This window comes from Electrona antarctica, assembly GCF_951216825.1.
Source record: "Electrona antarctica genome assembly, chromosome: 4".
In the NCBI taxonomy this organism is placed as follows: Eukaryota; Metazoa; Chordata; class Actinopteri; order Myctophiformes; family Myctophidae; genus Electrona; species Electrona antarctica.
This window is the reverse complement of record NC_136809.1, coordinates 32,849,460-32,869,873: the sequence shown is the minus strand read 5'-3', so window position 1 is coordinate 32,869,873 and position 20,414 is coordinate 32,849,460. Positions and strand designations below refer to the sequence as shown.

At 44.3% G+C, this 20,414-nt stretch overlaps 1 protein-coding gene across 2 annotated transcripts in view; it reads right to left on the bottom strand.

The window, feature by feature from the left end:
- Nucleotides 1-20,414, bottom strand: part of LOC306921991 (dolichyl-diphosphooligosaccharide--protein glycosyltransferase subunit TUSC3) — a 138,221-nt gene that overhangs the window by 84,653 nt on the left and 33,154 nt on the right. The window lies entirely within an intron of this gene.

The following is a 20,414-nucleotide window of genomic DNA, read 5'->3' as shown; positions in this document are numbered from 1 at the left end:
CTAGCTAACCGGCTAACGTAAGTAGCATTATGGCTCGATCGATCGAATCCACTATAAAAGCGCAATTGCCATTAATCAACGGCAATGGCGGTAAGCGTAGTATCAAAAAATAGGCTTCAATTGACCTACATCTACGGCAATGGCGCTGAAATAATTAATGAATCCTGAAAACGAAAACGTGCTGCGTGATGACATGTAGAGATACACATCAATAAAAGCCAATACAAATGAAGCTCACCAGTTTGATTCCCATTGCTTCATTCTCCTCCAACACAGCTGGTTTTGATTAAAGAACTTTACTCGTTTTAAACGTAATCATCACGCTAAAATATGTATATAGGTTGTGTATACGTAGGTTAGAAATAATCCCCTGGCTTTGCCCCACGTCTCTATGTCACTTTGTTTACAAATGAAACTGCACGTGCAGGAAGTCACAGACTTTGAGGCCCCATAGCCTGGAAGGATGCAACACTCTGATTGGTTCAAACTTCAGAGCCAGCGTTTCAAGATGAAACTTCAAAATAAAATGCCCACCATTTCCGTTTCACTACACGTTTAAACAAAGTCGACCCTAAACAGGGTAGCTAAACATCATGCCGATGCAGCAAAGTGCTAGCCTGATTATCACACTGTAGCTTTCTTGAAGCTTCAGTCTGACATTGCCTCCTGTCTGAGCGATTTCAAGGGGGAGGGGATTAGAATTTCCCTCAACCAGTAGCCATTGGTGTTGTTTTTCCCTCATTCCTCTGTGTGTTGCGCTGCGTGATGACGCTGAAAACGGGACTCGGCGCTGATTGGTTGTTCGTTAGACCCACCCCCACCACCGATTCTCATTGGATAATACATTTTTGTACCGAAGAAATTATAGGTTCACAGTGCAACACCAGACCAAGAGATGCAGTCTACTCAGAGAGTGGGCGGGGTCTTTGGGCTGGATCCAGGCTAGCAAAGTGCTGGATTTGGAATGACGCCCAGGGACGTCCATGGTAGTCAATGTGTTGACCAATTTTACAAATGTCTTCTAAAAACAGTTTTCTGGAAAAAATGTATGTTTCTATTAGTGATGGTCAAACATTTTGTCACTGACCGTCAATATTGTATTTGGGCACGGACGCCCCATATGAAAATATTTTCTTCCAGGGACACCCCAGAAGCAATCTTTTGTTGAAAATGTGTGCGCTGTGAGCTAGGCTGTATCTGCTATTTTTGAACAACTAATGCTAACATCTAAAATGACACAGATTTGATTTTGAATAGCCAACACTAATCTAATGTAATGGGTTATTTAGGATGAACCAAACCTAAAATGACACAGATGTGGTTCTGTTTTGAATGGCTTAAAGACCTAGTGAAATGAAAAATACAGGCATTTTATTTTGAAGCTTCACTCTGAAAAGCAGATTACATAATGATTTGTCATTTGTCTTGCTGCACACTACTGTGGGTCAGCCTTTCTGTTGACTTCACCCTATGTCCACCTCTCTCTCTCTCTCTCTGGTTAGGGTTGATGATCAAGCATCCGTCTTGTTACTTGGTCAGTCACTGTCAGCATTCTCATGATCTGGTCATCCATCTATCCCCTCCCTCCATTCTTCTCCCTACATCCAATTCTCTCTCTCTCTCTCTGTCTCTCTCGTTGTGTTTGTTCATACATGTAATTTGTCTTTGGTTTGAGCGGTGGCTGTCTGCACTTCTTTCCTCTCCTCTCCTCACTTTGTTTTGTCTTCCCCTCCGTCAGTCTGGCCGCTTCATTCTCTCAATCACACTCGCGGCATTCCGTCTCTCTCTCACTTCTCCATGTTGTGACCTTTCTCCAATGATGCATAATTTCTTTACATACATCTCCCTCTCTCTCTCTCTCTCTCTCTGCTAGACGAGTCTGAGCATAGCTTCCATTATTCAGCACCATGCAGACCTCGCTACTTCTAACTGGACACACACACACCTCCAAAATGCACACATTTGTGCCTGCTTTCCCTCCACGCATACATGCTATCCACAGAGGCACACACAGTATAAACACACACACGCACGCGCACAGTTATGCTGCAGGCTTTGCAGGTCTGAATAAAGCTCAGGACTAAATGCTTCTCTCCATTCTGGGGATAATTGTCACCGTGGGACCTGGTGTGCATTTAGAGAGAGAGAGAGAGAGAGAGAGAGAGAGAGAGAGAGGTGGAGAGAGAGAGAGAGAGAGAGAGAGAGAGAGAGAGAGAGAGAGAGAGAGAGAGAGAGAGAGAGAGAGAGAGGTGGAGAGAGAGAGAGAGAGAGAGAGAGAGAGAGAGAGAGAGAGAGAGAGAGAGATTTTGATTTTTAAAAGCTCTTTATTAAAACTTTCCAAATCAGCTCATCTCGTTACAGAAAGGTAAAAAACAAAAATTGTTCCACCCTCAAACAGCTACGCAGTACATGAATAAGATACAGAGTATTTTTTTTCCTTTTCTAGCCAGAGAGAGAGAGAGAGAGAGAGAGAGAGAGAGAGAGAGAGAGAGAGAGAGAGAGAGAGAGAGAGAGAGAGAGAGAGAGAGAGAGAGAGGTGAGAGAGAGAGAGAGAGAGAGAGAGAGAGAGAGAGAGAGAGAGGTGGAGAGAGAGAGAGAGAGAGAGAGAGAGAGAGAGAGAGAGAGAGGTGGAGAGAGAGAGAGGGAGAGAGAGAGAGAGAGAAAGAGAGAGAGAGAGAGGTGGAGAGAGAGAGAGTGAGAGAGAGCGAGAGAGAGGTGGAGAGAGAGAGGTGGATACGGTGCATATTGTTGCCGTTTGGCAGAAACCTTGTGTCTGAACTGTTTGTGTTTTTTGTTTTCATAAATCAATGCCCTGCTTCTGCTTGATCATACAAGAGTGCCTCACAAAAGTAATGAAAATAGCCAACCCACAGGCTCAATATAGCCTATTTTCACAAAAGTTTTCACAAAAGTTTTTATTTTTTAATAATAATAAATAAAGGAATGTTTATTTGGAAATGCAAGGTTTCCACCTGATAGCGGATATGAATGAATGAATGCCTTTGTTTGGTTTTATTATTCCAGTTATCTCCACAGCCCACAATGGTGTGTAATGAAAGCATTATTATTATGAATTGTTGTCATTTCAACTGTGATTAGCCAATGTAAAAATGTCTATTGACACTGATGACATACAGATGATCGTTTCCTCAAGGTTTTCTGCAAATGCATCTTTTCCCCAGGTTTTATCTACTCATTAGCCTTGCTAATTCTACTGCTTTGCTACTGAAAAGAAGTGTCACTCCACGACACTTCCAGCAAAGGAATTTTATCTATTCAGGGGATCTGAATATGATTAACATAACACCTTGGCAAATGGGCCCCTCTCTCCTCGACAATGTTCTCACAGTGCACTGACAATGTACTGAATTGCCAATGGCAGGAAGTTCTCAAACGTCACATCTGTACCTGAATGGTCTAGTGACGGTGGTTCAGTACCGTCTTTGTGGTTGTACTTCCTCTTTGGTAAAGTGAGTTCTTTACTTTACCTTGACTTAATCTATTTACCTGGCATACAGAGTGCACAATAGCGAACTAATTTACTGCCAGAGTAGCACCGGGACCCATGCTTTTATTTTTATTCGCGTTCGGCTAAAAAAAAGAACGCCTGGGGGAACGTGACACATTTCCTGGTCTAGGAGAGTATAGGAGTGGGAGTGAACTACAGTGCAGAAGGGTGTCGCTTTACTCCGCTGATTTCTACCAGGGAGGGGCAGAGGGGGGCTCAGATCGGTGAACCAATATTCTCCAGCCTCAGTCGCGACCCGCCCTTCACACACACACTTTAGTTCTTTATTTGAATCCACAAATTACAATACATTTTACAAGGAAACAAATATGACAGGGTCGACAGTTCATGTTCACTCAAGGATACACATGGCACCTCCTCCTCCACACACACAAACTGCCTATAACAGCCGAAACAGAACAGTATTTGGCCACACACACACACACACACACACACACACACACACACACACACACACACACACACACACACACACACACACACACACACACACACACACACACACACACACACACACACACACACACACACACACACACACACACACACACACACACACACACACACACACACACACACACACACAAATATGCATAAGCAGTGGCTCTAATTGCCGGCGTCTTCATTAGGTCTGGCTGTGAATTATTGTGTTGCCAGGGAGTGGAGAAGCCCTTGAAAAGCTATTTAATTAACACCAAACACAAGGATGCGAAAGCTAATCTGCTTGCCCTGCATGCAGCACTGCTCCACCCCCCCCCCCACCCCCCCCACCACCCACACACACACACACACACACTCCCGACATACTCTGACCATTAGAAACATTTATTTTCCACCCGACTGAGCACAGACGGCACCAAACTCACTGTGTGTGTGTATATGTATGTGTATGCGCGCGCGTGTGTGTGTCATCTGTGTGTGTGTGTGTGTGTCATCTTTTGGTACGTTATTTCACCCGACACCCACTCAAAACTCTGTTGATCACTCTAAAAGTCATAAAGCAACGCACGCACGCACGCACGCACGCACGCACGCACGCACGCACGCACGCACGCACGCACGCACGCACGCACGCACACACACACACACACACAGGAAGATGCTCCAATAATATTGGAGTCACTGCTTATTGACGAGGCGGCGAGGAGGACATTAAAGGGTGTGGGAGAGGGGAATGGAGAACATTACCACGCCATCACATTAAAGGGTGTGGGAGAGGAATGGAGAACATTACCACGCCATCACATTTGGGCCAAGAAAGCAAATAAATGGGAACAATAAAGTGTGCGGCGAACAGCAGAAACCAATGTGGTGCGAATTTAACGGACGACTTATTACCCAAATTGTGTGCGGGTGTCTGCAGTCTGCACACAATTTAGGAGGCCATGTGACCAGTGCTAAATGAAACCACATTAACTGAAGAGCAGATTTGTTAAGTTCTACCATTTAAAACCTATATCAGGTGTGGGCAACTTTGACGCCACTATAGTTCCACACTCACTCCAGACAGGGCCACATTGCATATACTGTCGTATCAAAAATAGCAGATCTGCTATTTTTGCTATCAATTGAAATGCTGAATATTATATTTTTTTGCTATTTTTTTATTGGAATCCTGAAAAGTAACATGTTTATTTCATTTCAAATGCATTTAGTTATAGGTTCCTTATGTTAACTTTATGAACTTAAATGCAAATACATAATACATTGGACATAAAAAAAAACAATCAAATTCTAATAGTAGCCTAGTCATTCAAGTACTAATATAGACTGAAGTACTTAAAGCAGGTCATGCTTGCATGTTTGGAATTGTAGCAGTTGAAATAAATAATATATCAATATTTGGATATTAACCTGCGGGCCACGGGAAGTGAAGGTGGCCCCCGGTCCGCCAGTTGCCCATGTATGCCCTATATGGTTGAGCGGAGTTCCTCAGGCTCTATGCTAGTGGGTTTCTGTTTACTGTCATTGTGGGGAAAGCTTTTGATGAAAATAGCAGATCGACAATCTCACAAGCTTTTAAGTGGTTAACGGATTCCATGCCGCCACTAGAAGCGGTATCGTGCGGCCAATGCCAGTGAAATGCGTGAAAAACCAAAGAAGACGACCACCCCCTTGGCCCACCAGGAAGTGATGCAATCCTGCTCTGTAGTCACAAGTCACAACACAACATGGACGGATCGCGGGAGGAGGATTATTATCAGCGCGATCTTGAGTATTGATGCAGGAGGAGGCCTAGTATAGATCCCTGGGGGACTCCGGTCGACTAAGTATACAGGGTTTAACTCTGAAGAGCGTACACAATGGAAACCAAATGGACCCCTCAGGGTCATACAGTACAAAGGCTGCATGGTTATAGCAAAAAACAAAGACATGAATTGAGCAAATTGCATTTACGATGACATACTGCACATTGAGAAAACACAGGACAGAGAGAGACAGAGAGAAGGAGCAAGTGGAGAATGTCAGCAGTTATTCAGTGGAGATGACCCCGGAGAATAAGGTCATGGAGACAAGAGGAGGGGAGAACGTAAAGGAAAAATAAGGAAGGTACCTTGAGAGAAAAGCAGGTAGTCAGTTTGTGATGTATCCATTAGCAGGTGTCCAAGGACTATTATAAAACCCACAGTGAGCCAGGAGGCTGCTATAGCTCCCAGAGGAAGGCCATCTGCTTGATGGGCCTGATGCTGCCGTGAATGCCTTAACCACAATGCCTTAACTCACTGCTCGGTGGAAACCTTGCATGTCCAAAACCATCCCTTCTTTGATTATTATTTGAAAATAATGATTCAAATAAATAGCCAATCTACAAGCTGATAGAGCTGCAAGCTCTACAAGCTCATAGAGCTTGTAGATATACTATTTTCACAACTTTTGTGCAACACTTTACCACTCTAAGTTCAAATATGGAGATGCAAGGTTTCTGCCCGAATCTGTGCATCGATTCCCATAGCTATAACATATGTACGTACACACAACAGCACGCCAAGGTCTGTAAGCCCTATAGCGGGTATGCGCGTGACACCATCATACCCGGAAGGTATGCAGGAATGCCTACTGAGTGGCAAAAATGTACTTTCTGGCCTTGACAGCCCATACATTCAAACAGAAAAGTCCTACCTGATTGCATTAAACAATGTTAAGCTCACTTTGCCACTTGGTTTGCTCAGTCACTTCATCCTATTTTACTCAATCTTCAAGGCTCTTGAAGTGCGAACACAAACTCAATACTGGAAATTTGGAATTAAGAAGTTAGAGAACTCTGTAGTGCCAGGAGGGGGAAAAATCCTTGCTTGCTTTCTCACTGACTCACGGATGCTGGGTGGAGTGTTTGTCATTGTCCAATGTGAATTAATAGAACACAGTATGGACATGTTTTTCTCTTCTTTTTTCATATACAAAAAATAATCACCACTACGATCGCTCTCCTGACTGTTGATAATCACAAAGCCATTTGCTGTGCATTAGGGGGAAAAAAAGAAAAAAAGTCAACAGTACCTTTGTTATTATTGTCTTGACAGAAGGGGGAGTGGAACGCTGCAGGAGTGAAGATCAAGGCATTTTAGAAAATCCACTAATGTGGGAGTGTTTGGGAGCTGTATATTTGCGATCATGTGATGTCCTAGCCTCGCATATTGCCCCAGGCAATATGCATTGTCTGGCCCCTCTTAATTGTGGCCGAAATGGTGACGACCAACCAGATTCGTCAGGAACCAGGCTATAACCAACCAGGGCCCAGTATTCAAATATGGCACGGGACATTGCGAGAAAAACAAAATCTAATATCCAGTTATCCGCGCAGTGTTATTAGTATCGCTACGCGAGGCTAGTGATTTCCTGGTTCCTGGTTTTAATGACAGTCAAACAGGTGGCTCATAGCTAAGCAAATAGAGCTGTCTATCGTAAAAACTAAAAACATGTCAAATGACGTTGTTGGCAGGGAATAAGTATACACTAAAAAGTAAACTGATATTGAAAAAAAGAAAGAAAAAAAAACCTTGACAGTTACCACCTATTACAGTCACGGCTCGTGTTATGACACAAGAATGGACAATTTTATCAGTAGCTTCAACTTAACTTCTCCCACGATAGACTGCTGCCAGACAGTTCAGCTGCAAACTTTCAACTGCCTTTTACAGCCGATTCGTGCTTATTCAACCTATTAATCGATCAATCAAACTTTATTTAGCACAGTTTAGAGACAAACCAGACCGAACTAAATTACTTTTTTTTTATTGAGCACATTTAACGACGACGTTCTGTTCAATCACCTCAATCTGAGCCTCAATTCCAAGAAAAACAGGCCAGTACACCAAGCCGAGCGTTGCCTAGCGTTGTGGAATACTATACGGTAAATATAAGAGGCTATTCTGGATTAACACATCTGATGCCCAGGACGTCCACACATGTCATATCAAATAAAAATGTGGGGTGCTAAGGACGTATGGGCATGGCTTAAGGGCAGCCTTATACTTCATGATTTTATATAAAGGTTAATACATAAAGATTTGTGTGGTATAACTAAAATTGATAAAGCAATAAAGCATGTGGAATCGAATGTTGTACAGGTGCAAACATAAATGCTTATATAATCCTTTTTGTGCAGGTGTCATCCTTGAATGTTTCACTTAGAGGATATTTAGTAGTTCAACAAAAACGTTTCAAAAGAACATTTTATGTGGAGACAGAGTCAGAGAGTCATACGTCCTTTTTGAACAAGAGCTCTTTCATGGTTCAAGGTATATCTTACAATGGACAGGAACAATGTATCATTAAGGCATGTCAAAAAACAAGCATTGGGTTTTTTTTTTAATGTGAGGTGGTTTTCATCCAAAAGCCTCAAAAGGAAAGATGACAGTGAAAACAACATTTAAAGAATAGAAATAGAACCATTTGTATTTTGTTCATCCTACCTGGTTTCATGAATTCAAATCCATTGCTCTCCATATCCTACCAAGATATTAAGCTATATTGTAAATGTACAAAAAAACGCCAGATATTGTCACTGGCTACACACACACACACACACACACACACACACACACACACACACACACACACACACACACACACACACACACACACACACACACACACACACACACACACACACACACACACACACACACACACACACACACACACACACACACACACACACACACACACACACACACACACACACACACACACACACACACACACACACACACACACACACACACACACACACACACAGTCCAATTCTAAGAAAAGATCCTGCATCAAGAGTGTTTTGGCTACAGCCACATCCGGCATAACATCCGGTCCGTCGGTAAAAGTGCTCCGTTGCTATAAATCGATTGGGCGCTATAATTTAATGGATTCAATTTAAATAACCCCGGCAATTAAAGTGTTAACAAGTTTGGGATTAAATAATAATAATAGATCGGATCAATTTGAACACCGCTTCAAAGTGAAAAACAGTCTGGTTTCCACCCGACAGGCAGTAACAAATTTCAGCGTTTGTTAAAAGGGACATGGTAGTATTATGTATATTTATTTCAGGGGTCCCCCCTTGAAAATGACATCTCAAGTGGCTTCAATAAAAATATGAAATATGAAAAGTAAGATATTATTGTTCAAGTGTGAATTTACGACGTAATTCCACAAAAAGACAAAGTGGCTGAGAATGTCCTTCTTGCCGCGTGAAAAGTTCTGCTTTTCCAAAGCATCCACTGTAATCCACAAAATAATGTTGGTTGTGTGAATAATATGCACAGAGAATGCTTGGGGCTGGGCGTGAAATGACTTTTTGTGCACGTCTCAGTGACAGTGTAACACTATTATTATTATTTTCTTATCTCACAATGCAAAGAGACATAAGCAGCTACACAATTTAAAGGTCACAGAGCCGAGTCCAACATTTAATCTCAATAACCGTCATCAAAAGGAATGGTGATGCCTTTATATGCATTGATATTCGACAGTATGATAATACAGCTGTACTTAAAAAATGATAAACATAATAAATGAGTATAGAGATGCTCCCGTTTCAATGCTTGCCTGTCTGTATAGTTACTGTATGCCATACCTGTCCAGCCCAGGTGTAGAGGCTCAGGTCAAGTTGTCTTTATATTGCCTTTTATATTGTTACATGATTTGAATTAGCACTACCCTACCACACAAAACAGGATGAAGCAACACTATAACATTATAGACATTTCTCACCGTTTAATAATGAAACAAAAAAGTTACACAGGAATTAGTTCAACACCCTACCCAAAACCCTAAATATAACCTGAAAGCCACGGGTGCCAACGGTTAGTTTTAGCCTGCCACGCATGTCGGGAGCCACGGGTTGGTTAACCTGCCACGGGTTAGTTGTAACCGGCCACGCATGTCGGGACTAACGGTGTTGTCGGACTAATGCCTGTCGGACTGTTAGTATGTCTAACCAACGTACTGTATGCACCCCGGAACTGAATTTGGATTCTGCTAAAAGTTTAGCTGCCACATGTTGGAACTGAAATTGCTGTGAAAGAATAACCAAGTAGAGGTGTGAGCTAAAATGATTGGTTGGCTCGCAGCAAATCATGAAGGGAGGTGGATGGATCCGTGGATCCGTGGATGGATCTCTCATGTCTCTGCTGTAACATCTTTGTTTCCATCCATGAAAAAGTGGTAGACAGCAGGGATGGTTTCATTCACCACAACATGAAACAAAGCATCCTGACGCAGATGTCATTAAAACCAGAGGTTTGCATCACTATACTGTGTGAGGACATCAACATTTTTAAGACAGTGAATGCCACTTTTAACCATAAGCTTAAAGCCGGAAAATAGCAGATCTGTCCGAAAACTAACTTCTAATCTAATAAGTAAAATCCGAACACTAACTTCAACCTGAATCCTTATTTTATTTTTTGAGTGGTGTAAACCACTCCTACAACTGGCTTTGTTAGTTAACGTGTCTGTCCGTACCAAAGAAAATGAGCATGGTTGCTATGGTCACCCAGTTCACACGGGTGTGATTTCATTACGTCAGACATTACGTCAGACCACAGCTGATCAGTCTATATAAGACCTTACACCACTCAGTTCACACGGGTGTGATTTTTTTATTGTAAACCTGTCTCTAAGAATCTTTTTTTTAACCATAAAACCACCATATATTTTGTGAGGACCAGGAAAATGGTCCTTACCATTTCTTATAGTCTACTATATTTGGTCTAGGAATAGGAATACATTACCCCCCCCCCCCCCCCCCCCCACACACACACACACACCTCCTTCATTAGCACAACATAGCAATTACGCACTCACACGGCTGCCTGCGCAATGCACACAACACAGCGCGATCCTTCGTTAGCACTCCACTGCAGCAACACTCCACGCACGCACACACGCACCTGCCATTAAGGAGCGTCTTGGGCTCTCCTGCGCCCAGAGACCGGCATGCAGACTCTTTGAAATGCTCTTGTAATGGCCTGATGATTGCCATGTGCATGGGATACTGAATGACATTTAATGGAAAACGGATGGGCCCTATAAATGCACCGACCGATCCTTCTGGGCCTCAGATTATCAGACGCGTTCTAAATGAGTCTCCGTGTTCGCCCACCTACGCGCAATCCTCCCGTCGTCTCGTGTCTACATGGTGACATTACTGATGGCCGTAAATTGGCTCATTAAGGCCACATGTAAATGAAAAGCTAATAAATGAAATCTTGGATACACAGTGTTCATACAAGGTGTGAACTCACTCAGCTACGGCGGCCATGGGTGAGTGGGCAGAGAGGCCATCTGGGAATCGGAAGGTCGCCTTTGCTTTGACTCTTGGCTCAGTCGAAGAATTCCCTGAGTAATATAATTAACCCCCAACAGTTTGTCTGAGCTACTGTAAAAAAATATATATATGGACATCACCCCATTTGTTTCTACAGACTACAGAGATATGGAACCAGGAATGAATGCTAAGGGGAGCGAGGGCTGGTCTTCACTTAGTAGAACCGGTAGAAGCCCTAGAACAGGGTTCCCCAATAGGCGGCCCGCGGGCCATTTGCGGCCCGCGGAGCGCCCCCTGGCGGCCCGCGGAAGAATTTCAAAAAAACAAAAAATGGCATTAAATGGGGGTCAGTAGCCTATGCATGTCAAACTGGGCATCCTTTTCAAATGGGGTCCTGCCCTGAAAATGAATTTTCAGGGCAAGACCTCGACCTCACGCGTGCGGACTCGGCCCCCAGCCTGGTACCCTAGTCAAAATATGGCCCTCGAGGAAAATTAATTGGGGAACCCTGCCCTAGAACCATACCCTACTTCATCATACATTTTAAAATGGAATGGGACAATAGTAATAATAATAATAATTTATAATGCTATAACAGAAGTGCATTTTCATGTCCATGTTTTTGTAATATATGTTCAAAGCATGTGAGTGGAGAGAGAGAGAGAGTGAGAGAGTGAGAGTGAGTGAGAGAGAGAGAGTGAGAGTGAGAGTGAGAGAGAGAGTGAGAGAGAGAGTGAGAGTGAGCGAGCGCGAGCGAGAGCGAGAGCGAGAGCGAGAGCGAGAGAGAGAGAGAGAGAGAGAGAGAGAGAGAGAGAGAGAGAGAGAGAGAGAGAGAGAGAGAGAGAGAGAGTGAGAGTGAGAGTGAGAGTGAGAGTGAGAGAGAGTGAGAGTGAGAGAGAGAGATAAAGAAAGAAAGAAAGAGGCTGGTGATTAGGCCACATGATTTATTGTTATTGCTGGTCTTAAAAAGCCAAAGCCTACATCTTAGTAAAAAGAGTATAGCCCTATAATTCACAAGTGTTTGAAACTTGGATGGCACACATGTAGCAATGGTGTCGCTGTCCATGGTGCTTAAGGGCACATAGTGGCAGCCTATACAGGGCATATAGTCTACACTGTGATTACAGGGTTACGTTAGGCTATGCACAATTAATCACCAGTAATATCGTAAATTGTGATTTATGCCACTTTATGTCTCACAATTATGTGATCGTTAAACTTGGCACCTCACTCATCTCCTCACCATTAAGCAAGGCTTGATAACCACAACACTGTACAAGCCATCTCCCCATCCATGCATCAGGCTCACAGACACAGAGGTCATTATGGAACGCCACCGAGAACCACAGCGAGCAACAAAGGCATTAAACACTCATGAAATGTGCTGATGTCCAAGCTCACAACATGCTGTGATGCAGTGCGTTGTGAGCTTGTAGCTTGCCATTGTTGCCATTTATGACAATGTTCAATTTTCTTTGTAAATCTGTGAATCTTAGTACATTTTTGGTATGATCTGATATGGGAGAAGACCTCAAGAGGCGTCTTTTTCCGTGGCTACAGTGGAGTCAGTGCTTTTGTATGGGGCTACATGGGCCCTCACAGCACAGGAGGAAAGGTCTACTCCATAATGTTACGAATGGCACTGTAGGCGTCACATGGACGGACCACATCAGAGACGTGGAACTCACACGGGTCACAGACAAAGTCAGAGAGAGAGAGAGAGAGAGAAAGATGAGGCTGGTTGGACGTCAAGCACCCGGAACTATAGGAGCAAGAAAACTGACACTGTGGGAGCCACCCCATGCAGGGCACATCCAGAAATAATCCGGTAGCCGACAGGCTTCTTTTGTTTAAAGTGGGAAATCTTTTTTTATTGGCCTAAAATATTGTCTAGGCTGTCCCTGAACATTCGGGGTTCGAACATTCGGTCGTTAGGGTTGGCACTGGGGGGGGGTTACTCGAAAATATATCTTGGCGAGAATGTGATATGCATAAGAGTACTATGTTCATGTTGTGTTAAAAATAATTTGAAAGTCCTGCATGACAGCAGAAGAGACAAACACAGTGACACACAACCGCCATAATATATTAGCATGCTCTCTAGCATCACACATATAGAGCACCGAATTCCTGACGTCACTGCCCTCTACTGTCAGTAGAGGGCAGGTTGGGCAGGTTCACATCAGCTAACATTCAATTGGCTGCTGCACCATGGCCTTACTATTGGTTGAAAGACCAGGAAGTATTACCCCACTGACATGTGCTAGCCATGTCTGGCTGTTGAGAAGCAGTTTGCTGGTGGAACTTACTAGTGGTTTTGGCACTGACTTCCTCTCTCTTCCCTTGGGAGGCGGAGGTGTCACATTTCACACCTTCCTGTTAACTTGCTTTGCCAGCAGTAATGGTGACCTCTTGTCGAGTCAACTCTGGGATAGTACCTTCATTATTGAACAATACCAATATCATGGATATTTCCACAACCACAAAGGATCCAAGCCACTATAGTACCCAAGCTGCACCACAAAGGATCCAAGCCACTATAGTACCCAAGCTGCACCACAAAGGATTCACCACTATAGTACCCAAGCTGCACCACGAAGGATTCACCACTATAGTACCCAAGCTGCACCACAAATGATTCAAGCCACTATAGTATCCAAGCTGCACCACGAAGGATCCAAGCCACTATAGTACCCACGCTGCACCAACAAAGTTTGGAATTGATAAGGTGTAAATCCACGTGCTGACAGTGACTCACTGACGTCAACGTAAACCAACACCATGGTAAAATAATTAAGGTAACTGACTTACAGTCAAGTCCATTTTATAAAGTATTGTAAATCATCTCTATTAAATTTGTTGAGCAATATATAGCCTGCTGCTGCAACAGGTTTCATTTAATTTCAGTGTGTATGTTATCTGGTTAGAGTAGACTGTGACACGATTGTGACTCATTAAATAATAGCAGCTTTGTACCATCAAACGTGGGCCAATTGTGTCCACTGGAGCACACCCAAGCTGCATGCACCACGAAGGATCCAAGCCACTATAGTACCCAAGCTGCACCACGAAGGATCCAAGCCACTATAGTACCCAAGCTGCACCACGAAGGATCCAAGCCACTATAGTACCCAAGCTGCACCACAAAGGATCCAAGCCACTATAGTACCCAAGCTGCACCACAAAGGATCCAAGCCACTATAGTACCCAAGCTGCACCACAAAGGATCCAAGCCACTATAGTACCCAAGCTACACCACGAAGGATCCAAGCCACTATAGTACCCAAGCTGCACCACAAAGGATCCAAGCCACTATAGTACCCAAGCTGCACCACGAAGGATCCAAGCCACTATAGTACCCAAGCTGCACCACAAAGGATCCAAGCCACTATAGTACCCAAGCTGCACCACAAAGGATCCAAGCCACTATAGTACCCAAGCTGCACCACGAAGGATTTAAGCCACTATAGTACCCAAGCTGCACCACAAAGGATCCAAGCCACTATAGTACCCAAGCTGCACCACAAAGGATCCAAGCCACTATAGTACCCAAGCTGCACCACAAAGGATTCACCACTATAGTACCCAAGCTGCACCACGAAGGATTCACCACTATAGTACCCAAGCTGCACCACAAATGATTCAAGCCACTATAGTATCCAAGCTGCACCACGAAGGATCCAAGCCACTATAGTACCCACGCTGCACCACGAAGGAATCACCACTATAGTACCCAAGCTGCACCACGAAGGATCCAAGCCACTATAGTACCCAAGCTGCACCACCAAGGATCCAAGCCACTATAGCATCCGCAGTGGTGGTGGGCAGGAACATTACCCATGTGCCATCCGGATGCTACTATGGGACACACTCACACAGATTTGTTTAGGTAGACCCCCCCCCCCTGTACCTTGGGGCGAGGGAGGGGGGAGGGTTGGTGTGGCTGAACCATCTTTTGCCCCTGCAACTTAGCCGTCTAAATGGGTGGCTATTGTAATTGAATGGGTCACAAGGCTTTGGCAATCGAGCGCCCCACATGATTCCATCCAATTCCCCCATTGAGGAGGGGATTACTGGAAAATTGGCCTGGGGATAACACGGTACAAAGGATCAGCTGTGGGCACGCACGTGCATGCGCACACACACACACACACACACACACACACACAGGCGCGCACACACACACTTTTTCCCCTTAGTGGAGATCCAACAAAAAAGTTTCCAACAAAAAAGTTTTCTTGTAATTGTACAATACTTGCAGGACAAATTGATCTCAGGAAGTCGAAGCGGAAAACGCAACAACTTGGATCCCTAATCTGCATCACACACACACACACACACACACACACACACACACACACACACACACACACACACACACACACACACACACACACACACACACACACACACACACACACACACACACACACACACACACACACACACACACACTTCTATTTGTCCCATTTCGCTTCTGAACATGATTAAATTTAAATTAAATATAACATTCATGCAAGGAAAGCATCAAATTGTTTGAAGTTAGACTCTACTCATCAAACCAAATCAAATAACACTGCAATTAAATTCAAATTAGAAAATCTATTAGATTTAGATTGAACTAAAACAATGAAATGGAATGTCCTGGAACTTAATTAAGTCAAGCTAATGTGATGGAAGGGAGAGAACGGACAATGAGAATGGAGGGGAAAACGGAAGAAAATGCATATGAGAGGACATATACTGGGTTCAGAGAGACAGATACATGGGGACAGAGAGACAGATACATGGGGACAGAGAGACAGATACATGGGGACAGAGAGACATGTACCTGGGGACAGAGAGACAGATACATGGGGACAGAGAGACAGATACATGGGGACAGAGAGACATGTACCTGGGTTCAGAGAGATAGATACATGGGGACAGAGACAGATACATGGGGACAGAGAGACAGATACATGGGGACAGAGTCAGATACATGGGGACAGAGAGACAGATACATGAGGACAGAGAGACATGTACCTGGGGACAGAGAGACAGATACATGGGGACAGAGAGACAGATACATGGGGACAGAGAGACATGTACCTGGGGACAGAGAGACAGATACATGGGGACAGAGAGACATATACCTGGGGACAGAGAGACAGATACATGGGGACAGAGAGACAGATACATGGGGACAGAGAGACATGTACCTGGGGACAGAGAGACAGATACATGGGGACAGAGAGACAGATACATGGGGACAGAGAGACATGTACCTGGGTTCAGAGAGATATATACATGGGGACAGAGACAGATACATGGGGACAGAGAGACATGTACCTGGGGACAGAGAGACAGATACATGGGGACAGAGAGACAGATACATGGGGACAGAGAGACAGATACATGGGATGGGGACAGAGAGACAGATACATGGGGACAGAGTCAGATACATGGGGACAGAGTCAGATACATGGGGACAGAGAGACAGATACATGAGGACAGAGAGACAGATACATGAGGACAGAGAGACAGATACATGGGGACAGAGAGACAGATACATGGGGACAGAGAGACATGTACCTGGGGACAGAGAGACAGATACATGGGGACAGAGAGACATATACCTGGGGACAGAGAGACAGATACATGGGGACAGAGAGACAGATACATGGGGACAGAGAGACATGTACCTGGGGACAGAGAGACAGATACATGGGGACAGAGACAGATACCCGAGGACAGAGAGACATGTACCTGGGGACAGAGAGACAGATACATGGGGACTGAGAGACAGATACATGGGGACAGAGAGTCAGATACATGGGGACAGAGAGTCAGATACATGGGGACAGAGAGTCAGATACATGGGGACAGAGATACATATACATGGGGACAGAGAGACATGTACCTGGGGACAGAGAGACATATACATGGGGACAGAGACAGATACAGTACATGGGGACAGAGAGACAGATACATGGGGACAGATACATGGGGACAGAGACAGATACCCGAGGACAGAGAGACATGTACCCGGGGACAGAGAGACAGATACATGGGGACAGAGAGACAGATACCTGAGGACAGAGAGACATGTACCTGGGGACAGAGAGACAGATACATGGGGACAGACAGATACACACACACACACACACACACACACACACACACACACACACACACACACACACACACACACACACACACACACACACACACACACACACACACACACACACACACACACACACACACACACACACACACACACACACACACACACACACACACACACACACACACACACACACGGCTGAAGAGGGATTTACTGTCTTTCAAGATGACAGTCCAGACAGTGGTTGCCTGTCTGTCTGTTCTTCCTCTCTCCTCCATTAAATCAACTGTTCTTTCCTCTCTGCCTCCATTAAATGAACAAGAAAAACATTCACATGATATCAGCCCATAATCTGATACCCAGATAAGAAATACATGCACATGGCAGGAGGGATTTGTCAGCTTATCGGCCTTATAACAATAATTTGAATTACACAGTTTATTTCGGCTATTGTGGGCTTGTTTAAAAAAAAAGTTTGTCAATCTCCACTGAACTGTCGTTTGGATTTGCATGCATTTACAGTTGTAAGCCATGTTCTTGATGTAGTGCGACGTGGTGCGAAGTGGCACATTTTGAGCTTGTACATCTGCTACTTTTGCTATTTCTTTATTTGAATTCCACCGACAGAGATGATACAGTATATAAACTGTATACTATACTTAACCCATTTTCACCTGGGAACGATTCTACAAAATCCTGACAGTTTTCTGAAAAACATCATGTTTCTATGCCAGTGGTTCTCAAACTATTTCATGTCAAGGACCCCCAGAAATATATGACATGGGCCGCCGACCCCAATCAGAAAATATGTTTTTCCAGGCACCCTCCCCCCAGAAGCAAAGATGAGTTAAAAACGTAGGTTTGAAAGAATATATGTTTTTCACGATTTTTCAAAAATAGCAGACCTACAAGCTCGTAGCTATGAGCTTGTAGATCTGCTATTTTTCAATAGCTAAAGTATAACATAATGCTTTAAAACACCAAAAGGGGTTCCTGCCCATAATGGATTAAGTAGAGTACTTCAGTATGTGTATTCAATTACTCTTCACCACTGTGTGCAACTACCGTATTATTAACTCACAAACTGTCAAACCCGGCAGGCGCACTCTGAAAAGGTGTGTTTTTGTCTCCACCAGGCCGAAGGCATGGGGAGAGAGTATGTTTTGCACTCCGTCCGTGTGTGTGTGTGTCCGTCCGTCCGTGTGTGTGAGTGTCCGTCCGTCCGTCCTTCCTTCCGTCCGTCTGTGTACAGCTAATCTCCGGCACCGTTAACCCGGTCGATGCCAAACTTTGCACACACACTCCCTGGATGCCAACGATGAACCTCTGCCCCGCATTTTCCAGAACGGCCTGTTATAGCGCCACCATGAGGCAGCTTTTCACATGTTTTACCTAAAACTGCACCGATCTGCGTGAAACGTTGCATGCACACTCCCTAGAGGCCAAGGACAAACCTTTGACCTGCATTTTCCGCATCTGCCTTTTATAGCGCCACCAGGAGGCCGACTTTTGTAAAACACATTTTTTGATATTACTCCTCCAGATTCTGTCCAAAAATCTCACAAATCGTTACACAGTATCTCTATGGTCATGTGCTCAAGTCGGATCTGTCCGATATTTCATATTCCATCCTAATTGGCTATAATTGGCTTTCACAATTTGCAAGATTGCCCCGTTTTGAACAAAAGCCTCAAATCATGAACGCAGCATGCAATTTACGTGAAATCTTTCACACATTTTCTTACTGGGCTGAGGAATATATCCCACCCTTTTCACATTGGCCTGTTATAGCGCCACCAACAGGTTGATTTTTGCAAATCACATTTTTGGAACAAAATGTCTCAAATCATCCAATTGCCATCAAAGGCAAACATGTTTATATTACTCCTAAACATTTTGCCAAACATCTCACAGTCCTATCCTCCTGGTGGAGACCTGTGCCCAGAAGGGCACTTTTTCTAGTTTGTATTCTATTTTCTCCTGATGTTAATTTAGACATGTATCTGTAGAGATGAGGTGCACTTTGAGTTTGAGGTGAAAGACGAGAGCGATGCGGTTTGAGTGTTTAATTTGAGTGTGTTTACCGCTGCGGAATGAATAGATAAGGGAGTTAGGGAGCGGTTATGTGGAAGCAAAAAAATGAAATAAAAAACTATTTTTGCAGATGAAAACTTTTTTAGGATTCAAATTCAAAACAAAAGTAGCAGATATACAAGCTCAAAATGTGTCGCTCACCAGAGCTCTCAATCTCCCTCTCGTCTGGGCCTGGGCTACCTGCCAGCCCACAGCCATGTAACATGTTATTTCGGTCTTGGAGAATGGGACGTCTCCAGGTGTTTCTCGGCCCAGGGCTTGTCTCGTGACGTTATGTGTGTCCTTTCTAAGGGCGTGGCCTATCCAGTTCCACTTTCTTGATGTTAGAGAGTTGTTTCGATAGCCAGATCGGCCGCAAGATCCTAAATGCAAGATGTGCTTTGCCGATTTGAAGCTTTATATCCCGGTCTGCTCTTCCTCCATCCCTGCTGATGTTGCTCCCTAAGTAATGAAATGCTCCACATCTTCTATGGTCTCCCCTCTAAGTGTGATGGAGTCATGCATTTTCGGATTTAACCTCATGGTCTTAGTTTTGCCGGTGTTGATCAAGCTGTTCGCTGTCTGTCTGTCTGTCTGTCTGTCTGTCTGTCGGCGTGTGTGTGTGTGTGTGTGTGTGTGTGTGTGTTGGGGGGTCCGGAGACTAGTGCAAGGTCACCTGCAAAGTCCAGGTCCTCGAGCTGTGTAAACAAGGTCCACTGGATTCCTGTCTGTTGGTTTTTGGTTGTTCTTCTCATGATCCAATCGATGGCAATGAGGAAGATCGAAGGAGAGAGCAGACACGCTTGCCGTACACCTGGGGCGATGACAAAGGTGTCTGGAAGATGTGTGAAAGTTTGCCCTTGCTGATCACACGGCCAGAGCAATCCAAGCACCCCCTCTCCCGACTACAACATTTCGCTTAGAACATATTGATA